Genomic DNA, 11,249 nt, shown 5'->3' with positions numbered 1-11,249 from the left:
TTTATAGGGTCGGGTTTTACACTTTTCATGCCCATACTCTTTTCTTATCATTTCCAATTATACACTTAAGTTTCATTGTACTATATATCCTTGCATCACAATGCCATTAATCACATCTCACTCGTAAATGTCATTTTCATTAAATTGCAATTCGGTATTCGTATATGCTTTATAACCTCGTTGATCCTTTAAAGATTTATCTCTTATTTGATCATTGCATCTTATGTAATACCACAATCTCTAAAAGTCATCCTTATTGCTCAATTATTCTTCATACCTCTAATATATACATTACATCCTTGTTGCATTTCGACTTTAATGAAACACTTAAGATTTACACTCATTCGAATCGTGCATGCCTTAAGCATTTTCGAATTCCAATTTTCATACTACCTTAGGAAGTTTTCATTATTAGACTTCATTATCCAAATTATCTTCGATCATCCTTTGTTCTATTCTTTCGTACTAATATGACATCATTCTCCCCGGACCAATCCTCAATTTGTATTTGAAACTGCAAGACTTGAAACAAGGTTCTCCTTAAGTATTTTTTTCAACATCAATACGAATCTCACTTTCAGCTTACAGCTTTTTCTTTGTAACTACATAACTTAATGCTTGCTTTCACAAGATCCATAGCAGAACTACTCTTGAGTATTTCCTTGGAGATACCTATCTTAAACTCATGTCTAACCGCATGTGATTACTTAACCCATGACTTAGCCGTTAGGCTCCTCAGCAAGTTTCAAAAATCCCACATTTTATACTTGTTGTGTATGATTGGTAATCTTTTCTCAAAAGGTTTGTGAATTCCCAAAACACTTGTCTCTTATGTGTTCCTTAACATCCCGAGCATGTCGTTCTATAGACATGCACTTATTCTTAAAGATATATAAATACATACTCGTCCATTCAATCCCCAAATTGTCTTCATAGGTTTCTAGTGTGCCACACGATTGGCCTTGTGTTGTTACTAACCCTTTTCATTTAGCTGAGTCAAGACAAGAATTGTAAATTCTCATAACGATATTCTAGATAATCCCATTTGTTATATCACCCTTGTAATCCTTCATTCACACTTTCATTACTTGGTATTGACATCCCTTACCCATCTATCATATATTCATCTAACTTTTTGCTCACTTTTTCCTTAGCCTTTAACAAGGCTTAACCTCTCGTCTCCTTTATTTCTATGGATTTGACTTTGGTCAACATATTATCCATCTTAATACTGCACATGGTATCTTATCTCAATGTAGCCATGTCAAGAATCTTTCAATTTCTCTTTTAATTATATGCCCATATACAAGGCGATAAAGAAACTTTTCAATTTATTCATGTAAACATTCTCCAGAACATTTAAAACTCTCAAATAAAAAAACTCAATGACCAATGACCATAATTCAACTTGTAAGCTCATTATCATGACACTCCCATCTTGCTCATGCTTCATAGACATGAGGTATTCATAGCATTGTAGCGCTGGACAATTAGTGCTGCAGCGTCGTGGCTGTTGGACATGGGATAGTTTCAACATTGCATCGCTAAAGAGTTAGTGCTATAGCGCTGTGGCTGCTGGAAATTTCTTCCACGAATAAGTTCTTCCATCTTTAAAGTTACTACAGGGATCATGCTCAACCATTTGGCTTTCCTCCAGGCCTATCCCATAATCTTTATGACCAGGCATATCTTTTCTTTTGCTTATTATATGCACTAAGCTGAGTCAATATTTTCAAGCTCTTTTTATCTTTTAACATTTATCTTCAACCAATAAGTTCCACCTTAAGACAATCTTGCCATATTGTGCATCAAATTCTCAATATATAATACCACACACAAAAATATCCACCATTTATGACATTCCATGATTCCTTAACATTCACAATTAATTGTCTTTCTTGTCTTGTAACTCAAATAGTTTTGTTAACTCTCAGTACAAATGACAATGAAAATAGTTCATCTTTCTCCACGCTCTACACTCACAATCTTTATTAAATCAAGGATTCATCTTTTCCCAAGTTCCATAATTTGCCTCCCTTAGTCCATTTTGTGCCCAATTATCATCTTATAACATCATGGCACCATTTTGTAGCTCCCTCCATACTTAAATTTTCAATCCTCGACTTAATCACAGCATCCCTTCTAAGTGTCACCTATAGTCTCATTGATTTCTCTCATATCTTTTTGAATTGTAACTGCAACTAGAATTCCAAATTTCATCTTTCCATGATTAATTGGTAATCATTTGTCAGGTATCGTAGTTGCTTGTACCATTAATGACTTTCTATGTCTATCTTTAATAATCATCTAAGGCGACCAACCATGCCACTAAGGTGAATATCCTCCGTCAATCAGTATATCGCTAATCTATCTCTATCATATCGAAGGATTCCAATACGCATCAAGCCATTAAAACAACTATTCCATAATCCATTTGAGTCATACAAAATAAAAACCAACTCTTAACTCCTTTGTACAGGTAATTACTACTATTTCCTTTACACTGCATTTGCCTAGACTTAAAGCGATATGAACTTTGACAAAAACATTAAATGTCTTTAGGATCCCCGTTGCCTTGATCTGAGCACATCGACGGATCCTTTTCCAGGTCTTTTTCTTCCTCCTGAGCATTTTCCATTTTATCCTTAATCCAAACTTGTTGTTGCCTCTCAAATTCCTCCTTACTAACAGGTACAACACCTCTCCCACAACTAGGAGGGAAGTGTCGGACACAGATACAAATACCTTCCTAGGACTATAATTATTGGTAGTCCTTTTTCCCATCTTGCTCGTGTTCTTTTTCCTGAAATTGATTTCATTACGCACCAATCTTGTGAGACTCCTCAAGCTTTTAAATAGTAGTTTACCTCATGGGGGAACCGATCCACTCAAAAATCGAGTCGGGTTGCTTATTACGCTTTCACCCTCGAGCTCATATAGGCTGCGAGCAGTGAAATCTAGCAATCCCTCGTTAGTACTATAAAGGGTATCGAAACTACCATCTTTTCTAGACATGGCGTGTGCAACCGACACACCTCAATCTACATGCAACCAAGTATTAATTACTCATCCATCTAGACATCATAAGAACATGTAGGTTTCTAATGAAGTAAGGGCCCATGCAGCCTCCCGTCCTTGACTTGCGTTGCGCACCCATAATCTAAGGACAAAACTCTACACAGACTCCAACAACTCCGCTGACCACATAGGAATCCCTAGAATTGAACTAAACCTAGAGCTCTGATACCAACATTGTCATAGCCCAATTTTCGGGCCATGACCAGCTCAAAGGACCAATGGGCTCAACCCACCAAGCCCAAGCAAGCCTACTTACATGATCTTGTACACTGATCCATATTTCTTTAGAATCTGAAATTCATAATGCTCAATTACAATTCCTTTGAAAAGAACTCATAAAACCCAGTCATGTATTCATAATTGCATCATCAACCATTATATACATACATATAATTTGACAAGTAAATCTCAGCATTTCACAACAAGTAGTCATATACACGTAATTAGAACTTGACTGTCAGCGGAGTGACTTTGGGCACGATTGATAACACTTAGTGTTACGTTAAACTTACCGAGCAATGTATAAATAGAAGCACCTCGTCCTCAGATCCAATCACCTTTGACTCAGGAAACCTAAAACATGAATTTTAAAAACGTGAGTACAAACTCAGTGAGTGAACATAGGAAGGGAACAAGCAACGTTAAGAAAGGTTTAGAAAGCATGATGCACTTAAGTTCAAAACAATGCAATTTAATTTATTTCTATTTAAAAACCCCTCATTCAAACCCTTGGTCGTTTAGTTACTTGATGACGAAAGACTCATGAATAACAAAGAAATTGAGAAGTGACAACTTTAGTAGATTTCAAGCAAGTCAAGCATAATAGATTGACTCTCACCACAACGAAAAGGCATTCTCACTGCAACAAAATTCTAACCAGATAAAATCCAAGGGGCTTTCAATGCCACCGAAAAAAAATCCACTCATGCCACATTGCATATTAAATTGAACACATTGACAATACTCAAGTTTTCAACAGTCAATGCAATCACATATTAAATCCAAATATCTCTATATAGTAAATATGTATATATATATATATATATATAAGCACATACACCACCATCACCTCACTCGGCTCATGTGCATCATTACCGGCATGTGCACTGCCCACTCTGCACATGCACAGTTGTAAATATCACAACAGCATCATTACCAATATGTGCACTGCCCACTTCGCACATGTGCAGTTGTAAATATCACGACAGCATCATTACCGGCATGTGCACTGCCTACTCCACACATGCATGATTGTAAATATCACGACAGCATCATTTTCGGCATGTGCACTACCCACTCCGCACATGCACGGTTGTAATTGTCACAACATTGTCACTCAACCAGCATGTGCACTGCCCACTCCGCACATGCACGGTTACATCAATTATACAAAATTGCTTAACAATATATATATATATATATCATATATCTTTATATACATATCAGCGTCATATAAAAGTACATAGATTCATCACAATCATGTTCCACATCACAAAAACAATTCACTAAAGGCTTGTTCCCATGCATTTTGAAGAAAAGATAATTTAAACAATTCAAGTGGCTCGCTCAAACGTATGTACATCTACCCAAAACATTTTAGTGTAGGTTCACTCACCTGGCAACAACGAGATATTAAGTTGCTATTTGTTCGAAGGTGTCTCTAACTATTTTCATTGGTCGATCGCTCGTAATTTACTCCAACACGCCACCGCAATACTCTAATTTTATCTTTGCACTTCCTAGCAATAATACGAACTCAATATATTTAATTACATATGTATACGAGTAGCACTTCAATCAATTAATCCTTACTTAAATTTATATTTTTCCTCTTATCATGAACCATCTTCAATTAACTCACATCTTAATACATTTTTACTAAAATTACTTATATCCATTGCTTACGCAATTCCTTAAATTATATCACCAGCAATTTAATTATGATGTCACGTGTCTACTTCAGCCTTTCTAAATAATTTCCACCCAAATCCATCTTATATTTCCACACATAATCCACATATATGGTAGCAACAATCATTCTCACTTTCACTCGATTATTTCCTAGTTTACACGCATCGTTATCTATCTAACTTTCAATACTTTATTTCTCAACCCTTCATCCACAATATTCCTTTTTCATTTCTTTCAAACAACATGCCATACAATCTTAACAATTTTCAACTAGCTTATGCAATTAGATCCTTTCAACAACCATAATTTTCCACAATATTCAACTAACCGTAGGCTTTAAAATATAGTGTTAAGCTTACCGTTTTCCTTTTCCACTTTGAGTCCTTCATGTACCCATGGGTTCATTGGCTTACATGTTATCAATTTTTTCTCCAATCAAGCCAATCTTTGCTACCACAAGACATTTCTCTAAGTCACTAACTCATTTTCAAAGACTACTCAAGCCAAAAGCAAGAATTCTTACCGTTCCTTGCTTGAATCAGCAAAACCAAGCTTTTTCTTCCTTCCTCTCTTTTTCTTTCTTCTTCTCCTAGAGTTTATATGTGCTGGAAATTGGGGTTAGAAGTTGTAACTTTGGTGCACAAAAAGTTGGGAGAAGAAATAAGCAAGAAGAGAAAAGAAATGAAAAGAAAACAAGGAAAGAAAGTGAAAGAAAATTAGCTTTCCATGGGAGAATGAAAGAATGGCATTGGAAGCTTCAAGAATGAAGAAGAAAATATCTTGCTGGGAGGATAAGGACGGTTTTGGGCTGAAAAAAATCAGAATCAAAGCTTCCAAAGGAAGCTTTGACCAAACTTCACATAAAATTATTGTTTTGCCCTTTTTGTTTCTTCCCATTTTAATTTAGTCCTCCCAACACTCATTTAAGTCCAACTTCCTTCTATTATCTTCTTTTACACATGTGCAAACAAAGTATGAAGTTTGTACTCCAACGCAGTGTCCCCGTAATATTTAAAATATTTATTTACATGCGCTATCTTTACTTAATAAAGACTCGTGGCCCTATTAACATCATTTTTCTTCGAAATCTTTCTCATTCTTCTTCTCCCCCACTTAGGTTGCCCATATACTCCTTCTTCATGAAAAATTTTGGCATTGAATAAAATATTAATATTTTAATATTATTTTATTCCAAAAATTTCTTTCTGTCTCCTCTTGTCTCCTTGGTACCCAAAATACCTTATTATGCCTCAATTGACTTCCGAATCACTTTTATCTCACAAATTCTTCTTCGATAAAAATATCATTATTTTATTATTATTTCCTCGCGTTTGGAATATTTTATCCCAAACTATTCCTTTCATCTTTCATCACTTTTAAACATTATAATTAACCTCAATTGGCATCCGATAATCTTTATTAGTCACCATATCAAAGTACGGGGTATTATAACTTGCACCCAAATCACATAAAGCATTAGCAAAACAAAGAGCACCAATAGTACATGGAATAGTAAAACTACCTGGATCTTTAAGCTTTAATGGAAGCTTATTCTGAATAATGGCACTGCACTCTTCAGTAAGTGCAACAGTTTCAAACTCACCCAATTTCCTTTTTTTAGACAAGATGTCTTTCAAAAATTAACATATCTTGGCATTTGTTCCAGAGCTCTAGCAATAGGAATATTAATATGTAATTTTTTAAACACATCAATAAATTTTTGGAATTGTTTGTCAAGTTTTTCTTTCTGAAATCTTTGACGAAAAGGTGGTGGGGGTGTGGGAGTAGTTTGTAATTGTGATTTTTCTTTTGAATCTTCAATAGATTTTTCAACTACAATTTCTTTTTCAACATCTTTTTCAAAACTTTTTTATTAGATTGAATTGAAATTTTTGAATTTAAATCCTTACTACTTACCTCTCTATTTACATATTTTCCATTGCGCAAATGGATTGCCTTACAATGTTCCTTACCTTCTCTTCTTGGATTGGGTTCAGTATCACTTGGTAAGGTACCATGAGGTCTAGAATTTAAAGCACTAGCAAGTTGGCCCATTTGTATCTCAAGATTTCTAATTGAAGCTGCTTGATTTTGAATGAATGCATCAGTCTTTGTCATGAATTGCATGAACATATCCTCCATTGAAAGCTTTTTCTCTGGCATAGGGGCTCTAGATGGAAATCCAAGAGGAAAGTTTGACTTAACTGCTGATGAAGACCCTTGGTTGTTATTCAATGAAAAATTAGCATGATTCCTCCAACTAGGATTATAAGTGTTGAAATATGGATTGTTCTGTTGCCTATTTCCAAAAAATTGACAAGACTCAGAATAGATGGGATAATTGTCATTGGAATGTTCTCCCCCACAAAATTCACATGTCATAAAGGAGTTCTGAATAGCATTAATACTCAGTTTATCTATTTTTTTTGTAAGAGAGGCCAATTGTGTAGAAACAGTATTCAACACATCTAATTCATGAATTCCAGCAAGTTTTCTTGTACCCAATCTTTCAGATGGCCATTGATAATTATTAAAAGCTATCTCTTCGAGCAAATCATAAGCCTCACCAATGGATTTACTCATAAGTGCACCTCTAGCGGCAGCATCAATGGTAGTTCTAAAAGGTCATAGCAAACCATTATAAAAAGTCTGAACTTACAGCCACTTAGGTAATCCATGGTGAGGACATCTTCTCATCAAATCCTTATACCTCTCCCAAGCCTCATATAGTGATTCATAATCAATTATATGAAAGAAGTGATATCATTCTTCATCTTTGTTGACTTTGCAGGTGGGAAGAATTTTGCTAAGAATTTTTTAGCCAAATCATCCCAAGTATTAATGGAACCAGTAGGAAGCGAATTTAACCAACTCTTTGCTTTATCTCTCAATGAAAAAGGAAAAAGCCTCAATCTTATGGCATCATCAGTAACACCATTTGCCTTGAATGTATCGCAGATTTCCAAGAAATTTACAATATGAGCATTCAGACCATCATTAGGCAAACCCCCAAACTGAACAGCAGTCTGAATAATCTGAATAATTGATGGCTTAATTTCAAATTTATTGGCTTGAATAGGAGGTCTTCGAATACTAGAGTGGGGATTTTATAGTTGTGGCACTACATAATCCCTCAAAGGCTTGGTCTCTTCTTCTTGTTGATCAGCCATTGTTTTAGTTTGAGTAGAAATTTTTTTTTTTCCTCCAAAGTCTATGAAAAGTTTTTTCGATTTCTAGATCAAAAGGAACAATTTTCAAATTTTGAGCTCTTTGCATACAACGACCAAAATTACCTAAAAAATTAATGAAAAGAAAAGTCTAGATTAAAATTAAGAATGCTTGGTATTAATATTAACAAGAAAGAATTAAAAATCAATTCCCCAGCAACGGCACCAAAAACTTGTTGTTCAATTTTCTACTCACGCAAGTGCACGTATCGCAAAGATAATATAGAGATGAGTAGAGTGTCGATCCCATAGAGAATTGAACAAATCCTTATTGTTAACTAATAAAATTAACACACTTTAATTTTATCTAAACAATTAAAATTTACAAAGGAAAATTTAAATTAATAAACTAAAAACTAAAACTAATATATCAGCAAAATTTACTTTATTAAATGTGAATGACTACCAGGCCTAAAATTATGATTGTCACGACCCGGAACCTCCCTCAGGCCCATGACAATCGCCGCAATGTCCCTGATTGACACTCATTATCCGGAATGCCAACCGGAACCCCGCAAGGCTTACATATCAGTTTCTTTCCTTTCCTGTGAGCAATCGTTGTTAAATATCTAGTTTTTAGAGAATATACACTATTTTAGATCAAAAACAATCAAAATAAAATTTTCGCCACACAGGGGTATTTTGGTCATTTTTTTCTCAAAAATTTCAAAACTGGCTAAAACGTAATATACAAGTACAAAACACATAATTCATATTCAAAATGAGTTTAAAAGTCTAAAATCTTCATTTAAAACGAAATTACGGTTATTTGAATATAATAAAAAAATAAAAGAAATATTAAGGAAAATATTTTATTTTCTTATAAAACAATATTTATAGAGTTATACGTGAATAATTTTTATAGCGTAAAAGCTAAATAAATTTATACATACTGAAATACAGTAAGCCAAAATATTTAATTTAATTTACAATAACAAGAGGGCCCCCAAATAAACAAAAGTAAAGAGGACTGTGAACCTACGGTTTGGAAAATACAGATCCAATGGTAGTCCTCGATGAGATCAGCTATCTACAGTCTATACTGAACCTGAAATGGGTGGAAAGGAGTTGGGTGAGATTTTGCAATCCCAATGAGTAAACAGACATTATCATAAATATCTAAAGGCGAGTAAAATGGAGGCAAGTTTAAACAACAAATTTCAACCCATTTCATAATGTTTTCAATTTATTTCTTAAACCATAAAATATTTGTAATTTACCAAAACAATTGTTAAGGCTTATGTCTTTTATTAAAACAAGGCTCAAGCCAAAACTAATCCTCGGGGATACCTTGGCCGAGGCATCTAACCGAGTCCGCCAAGGGTGTTAAAATATTCACACGTGAAACACATTTTTATTTTTAAAAACCAGCCGTTCCTTGGCGTTGGCCGAGTTACACATTCACGTGGGGGTTCGACGTGAAGTGAGCTCTAATACTACCCCAGGAGTTACCCTCCTCGCCTCTACAATCGGAGTAACTATATAACTGGGTTTACTGTGCCCCTCTAATAGGCAGTCCACGGAAACCCGTCACTGCAGTGACTAACCCACCAATTTTAATAAAATTTCGACAGTATAACGTGGCTTTTATTTATTTATCCAGCCTGCATAGTAAAATCAACTTACATAAATTTCCCAAATGCACTCACAAAATATAGCCACATATACTCATTTCTCATAAGCCATTCCTAGGAAAATATATATTTTTCAAGTCAGTTTGCAGCCTCCAATTACTCAATTTCATAATCAATACAATATAATTTTATTTATCACATTTATTCCTAAAACATCAAAAATCCCGTTTTCATTTCATAAAATACATAAAGGGTATTTAAAAATAAACTCTAGATAATTTACAATAATAATAAGTTAACTCACCGTTTGTACAAACTAAAAGCTTTCTAAGCGCCCCGATCACTACTCGTCGGGTACGACTTCTTTGCCTTTTTCGAAAGGCTCTCCTCCTAGACACAATACAAAAATTTACACAATTCATCATATTGATGCTAAATCACTATATAATTAACTTAAATCCTATACTAATGCATGGTATGAAATGCAATAGCCTAAAACGGCTTAAACGCGGTATTAACTTATTTTTGACACTTTGCCCGATAAATTGCTAACGCGCTCCATTTTAGCTATAAATCATCCCATTCTCTCTCCAACATTTCTAACCATTAAATATCAGCCAATAACCTTCTAAAAACAACAAAATCAACTCACTCCCTTCCTTGGAAAATTCGGCCAAAAATGGGACATTAAGTCAGTTAATTTTCTACTTTGTTTTTCTATCACGTTTAATCGTTTTTCATCATTTTCTCTTCATTTTCTTTAGAATAAAATCAATTCATCATTATTGTACAGCATTGATTATCCAGCCAAGAGTGGGTATTGTGAAAATTTAATGATTTCTTGCCCAATTTAATTTCTAAACACCTTTAACTAACTAAAACTATCAATTTAACTAAAAATCAAAACCTAAAAATTTCAATTTCTCTCCCCTAGAATTTCATCCAGACCTTGATATCACTTTTTGATCTCTCTCCTCAAGCATGCTAAATGGAAATAAAGGCATAGGAAAGGTAGAAATCAAGTTAAAATCGAAAAATCTTACCGTTAGACGCGTAAACGGTCGAAAACCGTGAATTTCCCTTTGAATTTTCTTGTTTCTCTTTGGTTTTTCTTTTTTTCTTCCTTTCCTCTCTATTTCCTCTCTTGTTCTTCCTTATGGCTGGCCAGAACTTAAAATTTGGGTTTAAATGGGCTGATTTTTCATTAAAATAATATTATATCATTAAAAAAATGCCACATGTCACTTTCCCATTGGCCCATTTTTAAAATTTCATCCATTTGTTTCCAAATTTTCACCATACACTTGTCTCATATATTCATAGCTTAGATAAAATTCTCAGACTCATCCAAAGTCTCGGTGGAGTAATTTTTAAAATTTACACTTTTACCCCCGTAAAAGTCAAAAATTACATTTTTGCCCCAAAAATTGAAAAATTGCCCATAGACATATTTTTCATC

The 11,249-nt window shown here is 34.3% G+C and overlaps 1 non-coding gene across 1 annotated transcript; it reads left to right on the top strand.

Moving 5' to 3' along the window:
• Positions 1 to 7,660: 7,660 nt before the first annotated feature.
• Positions 7,661 to 7,766, top strand: LOC148764097 (small nucleolar RNA R71). Its single transcript, XR_016025004.1, has one exon. It is a non-coding gene; the product is annotated as a small nucleolar RNA R71 (small nucleolar RNA).
• The last annotated feature ends 3,483 nt before the right edge of the window (positions 7,767 to 11,249 follow it).

The sequence above is a fragment of the Theobroma cacao genome, chromosome 2 (assembly GCF_053813885.1).
Source record: "Theobroma cacao isolate CCN51 chromosome 2, ASM5381388v1, whole genome shotgun sequence".
Taxonomy (NCBI): domain Eukaryota; kingdom Viridiplantae; phylum Streptophyta; class Magnoliopsida; order Malvales; family Malvaceae; genus Theobroma; species Theobroma cacao.
Note: the sequence above shows the minus strand (reverse complement) of the source record. Positions and strands in the feature narration are given on the sequence as shown.